Below are 14,087 nucleotides of genomic sequence, written 5' to 3'. Positions count from 1 at the left end.
TCAAAGGGGAAAAGCTGAGAGCCTTTCCCTTAAGATCAGGAACACGTCAAGGATGCCCACTCTCGCCACTATTGTTCAACATAATACTAGAAGTCCTAGCAACAGCAATCAGACAACAAAAAGAAATAAAAGGTATTCAAATTGGCAAAGAAGAAGTCAAAGTCTCTCTTTTCGCAGACGACATGATACTTTATGTGGAAAACCCCAAAGACTCCACCCCCAAATTACTAGAACTCATCCAGTAATTCAGTAATGTGGCAGGATACAAAATCAATGCACAGAAATCAGTTGATTTCTTATACACTAACAACGCAACTGTAGAAAGAGAAATTAAAGAAACGATTCCATTTACAATAGCACCAAAAACCATAAGATACCTCAGAATAAACCTAACCAAAGAGGTAAAGGATCTATACTCTAGGAACTACAAAACACTCATGAAAGAAATTGAAGAAGACACAAAAAGATGGAAAAATATTCCATGCTCATGGATCGGAAGAATAAGCATTGTTAAAATGTCTATGCTACCCAGAGCAATCTATACCTTCAATGCCATCCTGATCAAAATTCCAATGACATTTTTCAAAGTGCTGGAACAAACAATCCTAAAATTGGTATGGAATCAGAAAAGACCCCGAATCGCCAAGGAAATGTTGAAAAAGAAAAACAAAGCTGGGGCATCACGTTGCCCGATTTCAAGCTATATTACAAAGCAGTGATCACCAAGATAGCATGGTACTGGCACAAAAACAGACATATAGACCAATGGAACAGAATAGAGAACCCAGGTATGGACCCTCAACTCTATGGTCAAATAATCTTTGACAAAGCAGGAAAAAACATGCAATGGAAAAAAGACAGTCTCTTCAATAAATGGTGCTGGGAAAATTGGACAGCCACATGCAGAAGAATGAAACTCGACCATTCTCTAACACCATTCACAAAGATAAACTCAAAGTGGATGAAAGACCTCAATGTGAGACAGGAATCCATCAAAATCCTAGAGGAGAACATAGGCAGTAACCTCTTTGACATCACCCACAGCAACTTCTTTCAAGATACATCTCCAAAAGCTAGTGAAACAAAAGCAAAAATGAACTTTTGGGACTTCATCAAGATGAAAAGCTTCTGCACAGCAAAGGAAACAGTCAACCAAACAAAGAGGCAACCCACAGAATGGGAGAAGATATTTGCAAATGACACTACAGATAAAGGGCTGGTATCCAAAATCTATAAAGAACTTCTCAAACTCAACACCCAGAAAAACAAATAATCAAGTCAAAAAGTGGACAGAAGAGATGAACAGACACTTCTCTGAAGAAGATATACAAATGGCTAACAGACACATGAAAAAATGTTCATCATCATTAGCCATCAGGGAAATCCAAATCAAAACCACATTGAGATACCCCCTTACACCAGTTAGAATGGCAAAAATGGACAGGGAAAGAAACAACAAATGTTGGAGAGGTTGTGGAGAAAGGGGAACCCTCTTACACTGTTGGTGGGAATGCAAGTTGGTACAGCCACTTTGGAAAACAGTGTGGAGGTGCTTCAAAAATTTAAAAATAGAGCTACCGTATGACCCAGCAATTGCACTCCTGGGTATTTACCCCAAAGACACAGATGTAGTGAAAAGAAGGGCCATATGGACCCCAATGTTCATAGCAGCAATGTCCACAATAGCCAAACTGTGGAAAGAGCCGAGATGCCCTTCAACAGATGAATGGATAAAGAAGATGTGGTCCATATATACAATGGAATATTACTCAGCCATCAGAAAAGATGAATACCCAACTTTTACATCAACATGGATGGGTCTGGAGGAGATTATGCTAAGTGAAATAAGTCAAGCAGAGAAAGTCAATTATCATATGGTTTCACTTATTTGTGGAACATAAGGAATAACATGGAGGACATTAGGAGAAGGAAGGGAAAAATGGGGAGGGGGAATTGGAGGGAGAGATGAACCATGAGAGACTATGGACTCTGAGAAACAAACTGAGGGTTTTAGAGGGGAGGGGGGAGGGGGGATTGGTTAGCCCAGAGATGTGTATTAAGGAGGGCACATACTGCATGGAGCACTGGGTGTTATACGAAAACAATGGATCGTGGATCACCACATCAAAAACCAATGATGTATTGTATGGTGACTAACATAACATAATAAAGTTAAAAAAAAAAAAGATTTTGTTATACCAATATTTTTAAAGAGGGTTTGCATTTTAGTTTTTAATTTTATAGGAAAGTCATCTTGATATATATAATTATATATATTATAATCTTTTGGATTTACTTTGTCACTTTACTTATATTACTAAAGCTCATGTGTATTGTTATATGTCACTGTAGTTATTTTGCTTTCATTGACTAATCTCCCCCTTAGTAAATATTCCACAATTTACTCATTCTCCTTTAGGGGACAGGCATTCAAGATGGTTTCCAAAGCCATTGTGAATAGTGTGCTAGGAACAGCCTTTTAGATGTCTCCTGTTGTACATGTATCAGTCAGAATAAATTAAACTGTGCTACAGTAACAAACAACTCTCAAATTCTCAGCAGCTTGAAACTAGAAAGGTTTCTCATTCACACTGTATATCCTTTACAGTCAATGGAGAAAGCTCTGCTTATAGTCACTCAAGGACCAAAGCCAAGAAAATAGTCACTATCTCAAATGTCAACAGCTGTGCCAGAGTGGGAAAAAAAGTGCACTGAAAGATCAAATATCAGCATTTCAGTGCTCTGGCACGAAAGTGACATAAATAACTTCTGCCCATAACTCTTTGGCCATAACTAAACCTATGGCCCCACCCAGCCACAAGAGGCCAAAATGTACATTTCCATAGATGAGGGGAAAACCAGATATATTTGGAAGTTTGAATATTCAGTTTTAGGAGATACTTTACAGCCCAGCAATTCCTTCCCTGCACATACAGGCAAAGAATTCTGCATTGGGTGGAGCAAGATGGCAGAGGAGTAGGAGACCTGGATTTCGTCTGGTCCCAGGAATTCAGCTGGATAGGGATCAAACCATTCTGAACACCTACGAACTCAACAGGAGATTGAAGAAAAGAATAGCAACAACTCTCTGAATGGAAAAGCGACCACTTTCTGGAAGGTAGGACGTGCGGAGAAGTGAATCCGAGGCGATATTCGGGAGGATAGACGGCGGGGGAGGGGCTTCCGTCGGCTGCTTCTGGCAAGTGATAGAGCTGTGGAGCACAAAATCGGAACTTTTAGAAGTCTGCTCTGCTGAGGTACGTCGCTCCAGTGGCTAAGTGGGGGGTGGAATCCTCGCAGGACACTGTGGTCTCAGGACCCATGGGGTCACAGAAAGACCTGGGGTGCCTGAGTGCGGCAAAGCTCCCAGGTATCAGAGCGGGGAAGCCGGCTGCAGAGACGGAGCCGAGGCGTGGGCTCTCAGCTTGGGGTTGTCATAAATTGTGATCCACAGCACAGTCGGGCCACTGCGCCTCCAGCAGGGACCCAACAAGCGGCAGATCTGGGGAGACTCACCTTCCTCCCCTGGGGAGGAGCTGCATGGGAGCACACCACGGGGATCTGCTGGGTTTGGAGACTCCACACCGAGTCGGGTGCCAGAGATAGAAATGCTCGGTCACAGGCTGGGTGAGTATGGAGTGTGGCCGGAGACCAGGGAGATGGGAGTGACTGACGGCTTTTCTCTGGGGGCGCCCTGAGGAGTGGGGCCCTGAGTTCTCGGCTCCCCTGGGGCGGAGATTGGGAGGCCGCCATTTTCACTCTCTTCCTCCAAAGCTATACGGAAACCTTGCAGGGAACAAAACCTCCCAAGAGCAAACCCGAGCAGATTACTTAGCCCGGACCCAGCAAGGGCGGGGTAATTCCGCCTCCCGGCAAAGGCATTTGGGAACCACAGCAACAGGCCCCTCCCCCAGAAGATCAGCAAGAACAGCCAGCCAAGACCAAGTTTACCCATCAGTGAGAACGGCAGAACTCCAGCACTAGGGGAATACTGCACATAGAATTCATGGCTTTTTTTACCATGATTCTTTAGTCTTTCAAAGTTAATTTTTTTTAAATGTCTTTTTTTTAATTCTTCTTTTTCCCTTTTTCAACCAACATCTTATCAATTCCTTTTTTAAAAAACATTTTTACTTTTAATTTTTAGAGTCATATTCTATCCCTTCATAGTAGTTACCCTTATTTTTGGAATATATATATAAGTTGTTCTCTCTTTAAAATTTGGAGATACAGTTTCTTCTAACAGATCAAAATATACCCTAATTCTCTAGTGTATGGCTTTGTTCTAGTCTACTGCCTGATCACATTCTCTCCATTTTTTTATTCTTTTTTTTTTAAATCTCTTCTTTCCTTTTTCAATCAACTTATCATCAATTCCTTTTATGCAATGTCTTATAACTTTCATCTTTACAGTCATATTCCATCCCTTCATCGTATTAACCCTTATTTTTGTACATATATAAGTTTTTCTTTCTTTAAAATTTTGGGAGGCACTTTCTTCTAACAGACCAAAATACACCCAAAATCTAGTGTGTGGCACTGATCTATGCACCAGCCTGATCATATTTGATCATATTCTGGTTTTTTTGTTTTGTTCTGTTGTTGTTTGTTTTTATCTTTTTCTTTTTTTTTTCTTTTTCTTTTTCCTTTCTTTCCCTTTCTTTTCCCCTGGTTTCAGATCTTTACTGATTTATTTAGAGTATATTTTCTGGGGACGTTGTTACCCTGTTAGCATTTTGTTCTCTCATTCATCTATTCTCCTCTGGACAAATGACAAGATGGAAAAAATCACCTCAACAAAAAGAACAAGAGGTAGTACCGACTTCCAGGGACCTACTCAATACAGACATTAGTACGATGTCGGACCTAGAGTTCAGAATCATGGTTTTAAAGATACTAGCTGGGCTTCAAAAAAACATGGAAGTTATTAGAGAAACCCTTTCTGGAGAAATAAAAGAACTAAAATCTAACCAAGTTGAAATCAAAAAGGCTATTAATGAGGTGCAATCAAAAATGGGGGCACTAACTGCTAGGATAAATGAGGCAGAAGAAAGAATCAGTGAGATAGAAGACCAAATGATGGAAAATAAAGAAGCTGAGAAAAAGAGAGAAAAATAACTACTGGATCACGAGGGCAGAATTCGAGAGATAAGCAATACCATAAGATGAAACAACATTAGAATAATTGGGATCCAAGAAGAAGAAGAAAGAGAGAGAGGGGCAGAAGGTATATTGGAGCAAATTATAACAGAGAACTTCCCTAATTTGGGGAAGGAAACAGGCATCAAAATCCAGGAGGCACAGAGAACCCCTCTCAAAATCAATAAAAATAGGTCAACACCCCGACATCTAATAGTAAAACTTACGAGTCTCAGAGACAAAGAGAAAATCCTGAAAGCAGCTCGGGAGAAGAGATATGTAACCTACAATGGTAGAAACATTAGATTGGCAACAGACCTATCCACAGAGACCTGGCAGGCCAGAAAGGACTGGCAGGATATCTTCAGAGCACTAAATGAGAAAAATATGCAGCCAAGAATACTATATCCAGCTAGGCTGTCATTGAAAATAGAAGGAGAGATAAAAAGCTTCCAGGACAAACAAAAACTAAAGGAATTTGCAAACACGAAACCAGCCCTACAAGAAATACTGAAAGGGGTCCTTTAAGCAAAGAGAGAGCCTAAAAGCAATATAGACCAGAAAGGAACACAGACAATATACAGTAACAGTCACCTTACAGGCAATACAGTGGCACTAAATTCATATCTTTCAATAGTTACCCTGAATGTGAATGGGCTAAATGCCCCAATCAAAAGACACAGGCTCTCAGATTGCATTAAAAAACAAGACCCACTGATATGCTGTCTGCAAGAGACTCATTTGAGACCGAAAGACACCCCCAGATTGAAAGTGAGGGGGTGGAAAACCATTTACCACGCTAATGGACACCAAAAGAAAACTGGGGTGGCAATCCTTGTATCAGACAAATTAGATTTTAAACCAAAGACTGTAATAAGAGATGAGGAAGGACACTATATCCTACTTAAAGGGTCTATCCAACAAGATCTAACAATTGTAAATATCTATGCCCCTAACATGGGAGCAGCCAATTATATAAGGCAATTAATAACAAAAGCAAAGAAACACATTGACAACAATACAATAATAGTGGGGTACTTTAACACCTCCCTCACTGAAATGGACAGATCATCTAAGAAAGATCAACAAGGAAATCAAGACTTTAAATGACACACTGGACCAAATGGACTTCACAGACATATTCAGAACATTCCATCCCAAAGCAATGGAACACACATTCTTCTCTAGTGCCCATGGAACATTCTCCAGAATAGATCACATCCTAGGTCATAAATCAGGTCTCAACCGGTACCAAAAGATTGGGATCATTCCCTATTTTTAGACCACAATGCTTTGAAACTAGAACTCAATCACAAGAGGAAAGTCGGAAAGAACTCAAATACATGGAGGCTAAAGAGCATCCTACTAAAGAATGAATGGGTCAACCAGGAAATCAAAGAAGAATTTAAAAAATTCATGGAAACCAATGAAAATGAAAACACAACTATTCAAAATCTTTCGGATGTAGCAAAGGCGGTCCTACGAGGAAAGTATATAACAATACAAGCCTTTCTCAAGAAACAAGGAAGGACTCAAATACACAACCTAACCCTACACCTAAAGGAGCTGGAGAAAGAACAGCAAATAAAGCCTAAACCCAGCAGGAGAAGAGAAATAATAAAGATCAGAGCAGAAATCAATGAAATAGAAACCAAAAGAACAGTAGAACAGATCAACGAAACTAGGAGCTGGTTCTTTGAAAGAATTAACAAGATTCATAACCCCCTGGCCAGACTTATCAAAAAGAAAAGAGAAATGACCCAAATCAACAAAATCATGACTGAAAGAGGAGAGATCACAACCAACACCAAAGAAATACAAACAATTATAAGAACATATTATGAGCAACTCTATGCCAGCAAATTAGATAACCTGGAAGAAATGGATGCATTCCTAGAGATGTATCAACTACCAAAACTGAACCAGAAAGAAATAGAAAACCTGAACAGACCTATAACCACTAAGGAAACTGAAGCAGTCATCAAAAATCTCCCAATAAACAAAAGCCCAGGGCCAGATGGCTTCCCAGGGGAATTCTACCAAACATTTCAAGAAGAATTAATACCTATTCTTCTGAAATTGTTCCAAAAAATAGAAATGGAAGGAAAACTTCCAAACTCATTTTATGGGGCCAGCATTACCTTGATCCCAAAACCAGACAAAGATCCCATCAAAAAGGAGAATTACAGACCAATATCCCTGATGAACACGGATGCAAAAATTCTCACCAAAATACTAGCCAGTAGGATCCAACAGTACATTAAAAGGATTATTCACCACGACCAAGTGGGATTTATCCCTGGGCTGCAAGGTTGGTTCAACATCCGCAAATCAATCAATGTGATACAATACATTAACAAAAGAAAGAACAAGAATCATAGGATCCTCTCAATAGATGCAGAAAAAGCATTTGACAAAGTACAGCATCCTTTCTTGATCAAAACTCTTCAGAGTATAGGCATAGAGGGTACATACCTCAATATCATAAAAGCCATCTATGAAAAACCTACAGCGAATATCATTCTCAATGGGGAAAAACTGAGAGCTTTCCCCCTAAGGTCAGGAACGCGGCAGGGATGTCCACTATCACCACTGCTATTCAACACAGTATTAGAAGTCCTAGCCACAGCAATCAGACAACAAAAAGAAATAAAAGGCATCCAAATTGGCAAAGAAGAAGTCAAACTCTCACTCTTTGCAGATGATATGATACTTTATGTGGAAAACCCCAAAGACTCCACCCCAAAACTGCTAGAACTCATACAGGAATTCAGTAAAGTGGCAGGATAGAAAATCAATGCACAGAAATCAGTGGCATTCCTATACACCAACAACAAGACAGAAGAAAGAGAAATTAAGGAGTCGATCCCATTTACAATTGCACCCAAAACCATAAGATACCTAGGCATAAATCTAACCAAAGAGGCAAAGAATCTGTACTCAGAAAACTATAAAATACTCATGAAAGAAATTGAGGAAGACACAAAGAAATGGAAAAACTTTCTGTGCTCATGGATTGGAAGAAAAATATTGTGAAGATGTCAATGCTACCTAGAGCAATCTACACATTCAATGCAATCCCTATCAAAATACCATCCACTTTTTTCAAAGAAATGGAACAAATAATCCTAAAATTTGTATGGAACGAGAAAAGACCCTGAATAGCCAGAGGAATATTGAAAAAGAAAAGCAAAGCTGGCGGCATCACAATTCTGGACTTCCAGCTCTATTACAAAGCTGTCATCATCAAGACAGTATAGTACTGGCACAAAAACAGACACATAGATCAATGGAACAGAATAGAGAGCCCAGAAATGGACCCTCAATTCTATGGTCAAATCATCTTTGACAAAGCAGGAAAGAATGGCCAATGGAAAAAAGACAGTCTCTTCAACAAATGGTGTTGGGAAAATTGGACAGCCACATGCAGAAGAATGAAACTGGACCATTTCCTTACACCACACACAAAAATAGACTCCAAATGGTTGAAAGACCTCAATGTGAGACAGGAGTCCATCAAAATCCTAAAGGAGAACACAGGCAGCAACCTCTTCGACCTCAGCCGCAGCAACTTCTTCCTAGAAACATCGCCAAAGGCAAGGGAAGCAAGGGCAAAAATGAACTATTGGGACTTCATCAAGATAAAAAGCTTTTGCAAAGCAAAGGAAACAGTCAACAAAACCAAAAGACAACCGACAGAATGGGAGAAGATATTTGCAAATGACATATCAGATAAAGGGCTAGTATCCAAAATCTATAAAGAACTTATCAAACTCAACACCCAAAGAACACAGAATCCAATCAAGAAATGGGCAGAAGACATGAACAGGCATTTTTCCAAAAAAGATACCCAAATGGCCAACAGACACATGAAAATGTGCTCAACATCGCTCGGCATTGGGGAAATCCAAATCAAAACCTCAATGAGATACCACCTCACACCAGTCAGAATGGCTAAAATTAACAAGTCAGGAAACAACAGATGTTGGCGGGGATGCGGAGAAAGGGGAACCCTCCTACACTGTTGGTGGGAATGCAAGCTGGTGCAGCCACTCTGGAAAACAGTATGGAGGTTCCTCAAAAAGATGAAAATAGATCTACCCTATGATCCAGCAATTGCACTATTGGGTATGTACCCCAAAGATACAAATGTAGGGATCCGAAGGGGTATGTGCACCCCAATGTTTATAGCAGCAATGTCCACAATAGCCAAACTGTGGAAAGTGCCAAGATGTCCATCGACAAATGAATGGATAAAGAAGAGGTGGTATATATATACAATGGAATATTATGCAGCCATCAAAAGGAATGAGATCTTGCCATTTGCAACGACGTGGATGGAACTGGAGGGTATTATGCTGAGCGAAATAAGTCAAACAGAGAAAGACATGTATCATATGACCTCACTGATATGAGGAATTCTTAATCTCAGGAAACAAACTGAGGGTTGCTGGAGTGGGGGGTGGGGTGGGAGGAATGGGGTGACTGAGTGATAGACACTGGGGAGGCTAGGTGCTCTGGTAAATGCTGTGAATTGTGCAAGACTGTTGAATCTCAGATCTGTACCTCTGAAACAAATAATGCAATATATGTTAAGAAAAAAAAAAAGAAGAAGAAGATAGCAGGAGGGGAAGAGTGGGGGGGAAATCGGAGGGGGAAATGAACCATGAGAGATGATGGACTCTGAAAAACAAACTGAGGGTTCTAGAGGGGAGGGGGGTGGGAGGATGGGTTAGCCTGGTGATGGGTATTAAGGAGGGCACGTTCTGCATGGAGCACTGGGTGTTATGCACAAACAATGAATTATGGAACACTACATCTAAAACTAATGATGTAATGTATGGTGATTAACATAACAATAAGAAAAATTTAAAAAATTTTACAATTATCTTTTTAGTTCTATCAAAATCTGTCATTAAACTACCAACATGCTATAATTCGTTTAGATCTTTAAAAATATGTCTTAAGGTTTATTTTTCCTATAAAGATCTTGCATATTTTTTGTTGGACTTATTAGATCTTTAATATTCCGAGACTACCCTAAATGGTATCTTCTCTTCAATAACATTTTCTAGTTGTTTACTTCTGGTTTACAGAAATACAACAAATTTAAGTATACTGTTCTTATGCACAGGCATCCTAATACATATTAATTCTAATAACTTGTCTATATTCCTTTGGGTTTTTGTTTTACAATGACCGTTTTATTTCTTCCTTTCTGATCCTTATGATTGTTTTTCCTCTTCTTGCACTGACTAGGACCTTCAATATCATATTGAATAAATTATGGTAAAAATTTTTGTTTCATTTGATTTTAAAATGAATGTTTCTAATGTTTCTCCATTTAAGAATTTTCATCATAAATGGTTGTAAAATAGTATCACCTGCTTTATTGTGACATTTTGAAATAATTGTGGAGAACTGTGAAGGGTTCCAGATTTTACCTTTCTTGCAAGCTAGTAAGTTAGCCTGCCATAGTTTTATAGATGCTGGCAGAAGACTTGAGACTCTTTGGTAAGAAATAAAGGACTATTACTCATGGTACACCAGGCAGTATGATCTTCATGTTCACATCAATTCCCCTTGACCCGCAAGCCCCACGGGAGCAACACAGGGCAGCCCACCTGCTGTACATGCAGTTGATTTGCATTACAGCTGAGAAAAACAATTTTTTAAAATGGGCTGCAGGTGGACTTGTCCAACATTTTCCCTGAAGTGAGATATTATTTTACTGGATGGTAAAGACCTTGCCATCTGCTTTAGGAAGCGGTACAATATATTTCAGGGCTATTTTCTATACAATAATCTTTAAAAATATAGTCCAGAACAAAGGTCATGGGAGTTTCTCACAAGATGTGCAGAAACCTAAGAGACCAATGGAGAATGGTCTTTCAAAAATGTTTTTTTTGTCAATTTGCTGATGTGGCAGAGTATGAGTTTTCTAACAGTAAACCATCTTTGTATATACCCAGCTTGAACATGGTATCTTTTTACACACTAGATTTAATTTACTAATATTTGGTATTTTTACATCTATATTTATAAAGGTAATGTGCTTGTAATCTTTTTCCATAATGTTTTCACTATGTTTGACAAAGCCTGGCCTCTTAGAATGAGTTTGGAAATACTACCTCATTTTCTATTGTGTTTAATATTAATTACATAAAAATGTCAAGGAACAGATCATTCTATCTGTAAACATCCAGGTCTGGTCTTTTCTTTGGAGAGAGATTTTCAATTATTGTTCAATTTCTTGAATAGGACTATTTGAGCCTTTTATTTCTTCTTAAGTCAGTTTGGGTTAGATAAAATGAGAATTGTTAAACAACTAAGGTTTTTAAAATTGTTGGCATATGATTTTTTTTTTTAAAGATTTTATTTATTTATTTGACAGAGAGGGACACAGAGAGAGAGGGAACACAAGCAGGGGGAGTAGAAGAGGGAGAAGCAGGCTTCCTGTAGAGCAGGGAGCCCGATGCGGGGCTCGATCCCAGGACCCTGGGATCACGACCTGAGCCGAAGGCAGATGCTTAACAACTGAGCCAACCAGGCGCCCCTGTTGGCATATGATTAATAATATTTTCTTATCATCTTTTGAATGTCTACTTTATCTGTAGCTATGTCCCCCATTTTATGTATATAATTTTTGTCTTACCTTATCTTTATCAGTCATATCACAGATGAGTACTGTGTTATTTCAACAATTGCACTTTGGCTTTCTTGGCTTTTCTTATTGAAGGTTTTATATTTTACTCATTTATGTTTTTAAATAATATATTTTTTATTTCTTTGGGTATATTCTCTTGTTTATTTTCTAACTTCTTGATTCATTGCTTTTGAACATTCCCTATCAAAAAGGTATTTATAGGAGTGCCTGGGTGGCTCAGTTGGTTAAGGATCAGTCTTGGTTTCAGCTCAGGTAGTGATCTCAGGGTCATGAGATCCAGGACCATGTAGGGCTCCATGATCAGCACAGAGTCTGCTGGAGATTCTCTCCCTTCTCCCTCCTCCTCTGCTCCTTCCCCCACTCACTCTCTAAAATAAAATCTTTTAGGGCGCCTGGGTGGCTCAGTTGGTTAAGCGACTGCCTTCGGCTCAGGTCATGATCCTGGAGTCCCGGGATCGAGTCCCGCATCGGGCTCCCTGCTCAGCGGGGGGTCTGCTTCTCCCTCTGACCCTCTTCCCTCTTGTGCTGTCTCTCATTCTCTCTCTCAAATAAATAAATAAATAAAAAATCTTTAAAAAAAATAAAAATAAAAAATAAAATAAAATCTTTTAAAAATTTAAGAAAGGTATTTATAAATATTAGCTTCAATCTTATAGGTTGTAATATATCATTTTATCACCATTCAGTTCTAGATATTAAAGTTTCTATTATTTAAGTTTTTAGTGTTTAACTTCAAATACGCTGGAATATTTTAAATTAGCCTCTAATTTATTATGATCAGACACCATCCTCTTCATGAAACCTGCTTTTTAAATGTTAAACTTTATGTCCTAGTGCATACTCTTTCTTTTGAAAATTCCCTTGTATGTTGGAAAAAAACTTATCTACTTATTGGAAGTTTATCTAATTATTGACTACTAGGTCAACCTTGTTAACTGAGTTGTTCACTTATATACTTATTGATATTTTTTCCTGTTTGACTTAACTTAGTTGAGAGGTATATTGAAATTTTCCACCATGGTATTTCATTAATCAGCTTCTTTCTATAGGTCTATTAATTTTTGCTTCCATATTATAAAGCGTTTGTAATACATGTGTGAGAATTTAAAATTACAATATTTAAAAAAAATCTCAACCTAATTTTTTTATTAAAATGTAATTGCCATATAAAGTAATATTAGTTTCAAGTGCACAACATATTGATTCAATAGTTATATATATTAAAACTGTGATAAGTATAGTCACATCTGTCACCATACAATGTTATTGCAAAATATTAACTATATTCTGAGTATTTTTCATCTCCATGACTTATTTTATAACTGGAAGTTTGTACCTCTTAATCTCCTTTATTTTTCCCATACCCCCAATCCAATCACTAGTCCTCTGTATTTTATTTTAATTAACTTATTTATTTTGCTTTTTAAGATTCCACACATAAGTGAAGTTGTATGGTATTTATCTTTCCCTGAGTTATTTCACTTAACATAATACCGTCTGGGTCCATCCATGTTGTGATGAATGACAAGATCATTCTTTTCTATGGCTAATATTCCATTGTATGTATGTATATACACGCACACCCCATACATCTTTATCCACTCATCTACTGATGGACACTTGGGTTGCTTCCATATCTTGGCTATTATAAATAATGCTGCAATTTAATCCTTTAGGTCTATGTACTACTTTTTCTATCCCCAATTATATATTTTATTTTATTTGCTATCAATATGCTATAGTAGTTTTTTGCTTAACCTATTTCTTCATCCTTTTAAGTCTTTATTTTTATATATTAGATGTATCTCTGTAAATAGCTTATTATCTGGATTTTGTTACTTTTTTTTAATACTGTCAATATTTCTCTTAAGCTGGTGAATTTTGTACATTTATTGTAATTGAACTTATGCTGATTTCTACCATCTTATATCCTTTATTTCTCCCATTTAAAAAAAAAAAAAGATTTTATAGGGGGTGCCTGGGTGGCTCAGTTGGTTAAGTGACTGCCTTTGGCTCAGGTCATGATCCTGGAGTCCGGGGATCGAGTCCCACATTGGGCTCCCTGCTCAGCAGGGAGTCTCCTTCTCCCTCTGACCCTCCTCCCTCTCATGCTCTCTGTCTCTCATTCTCTCTCTCTCAAATAAATAAAATCTTTAAAAAAAAAATTATTCATTTGAAAGAGACTGAGAAAGCACAAGCAAGGGGGAGAGGCAGAGGGAGAGAGAGAAGCAGACTCTCCGCTGAGCTGGGCGCTGGGTGTGGGACTCCATCCCAGGACCTG

Source organism: Halichoerus grypus, chromosome 9 (assembly GCF_964656455.1).
Source record: "Halichoerus grypus chromosome 9, mHalGry1.hap1.1, whole genome shotgun sequence".
Classification (NCBI taxonomy): Eukaryota; Metazoa; Chordata; class Mammalia; order Carnivora; family Phocidae; genus Halichoerus; species Halichoerus grypus.
The sequence above is the reverse complement of the archived record's forward strand: the minus strand, read 5'-3'. Positions refer to the sequence as shown.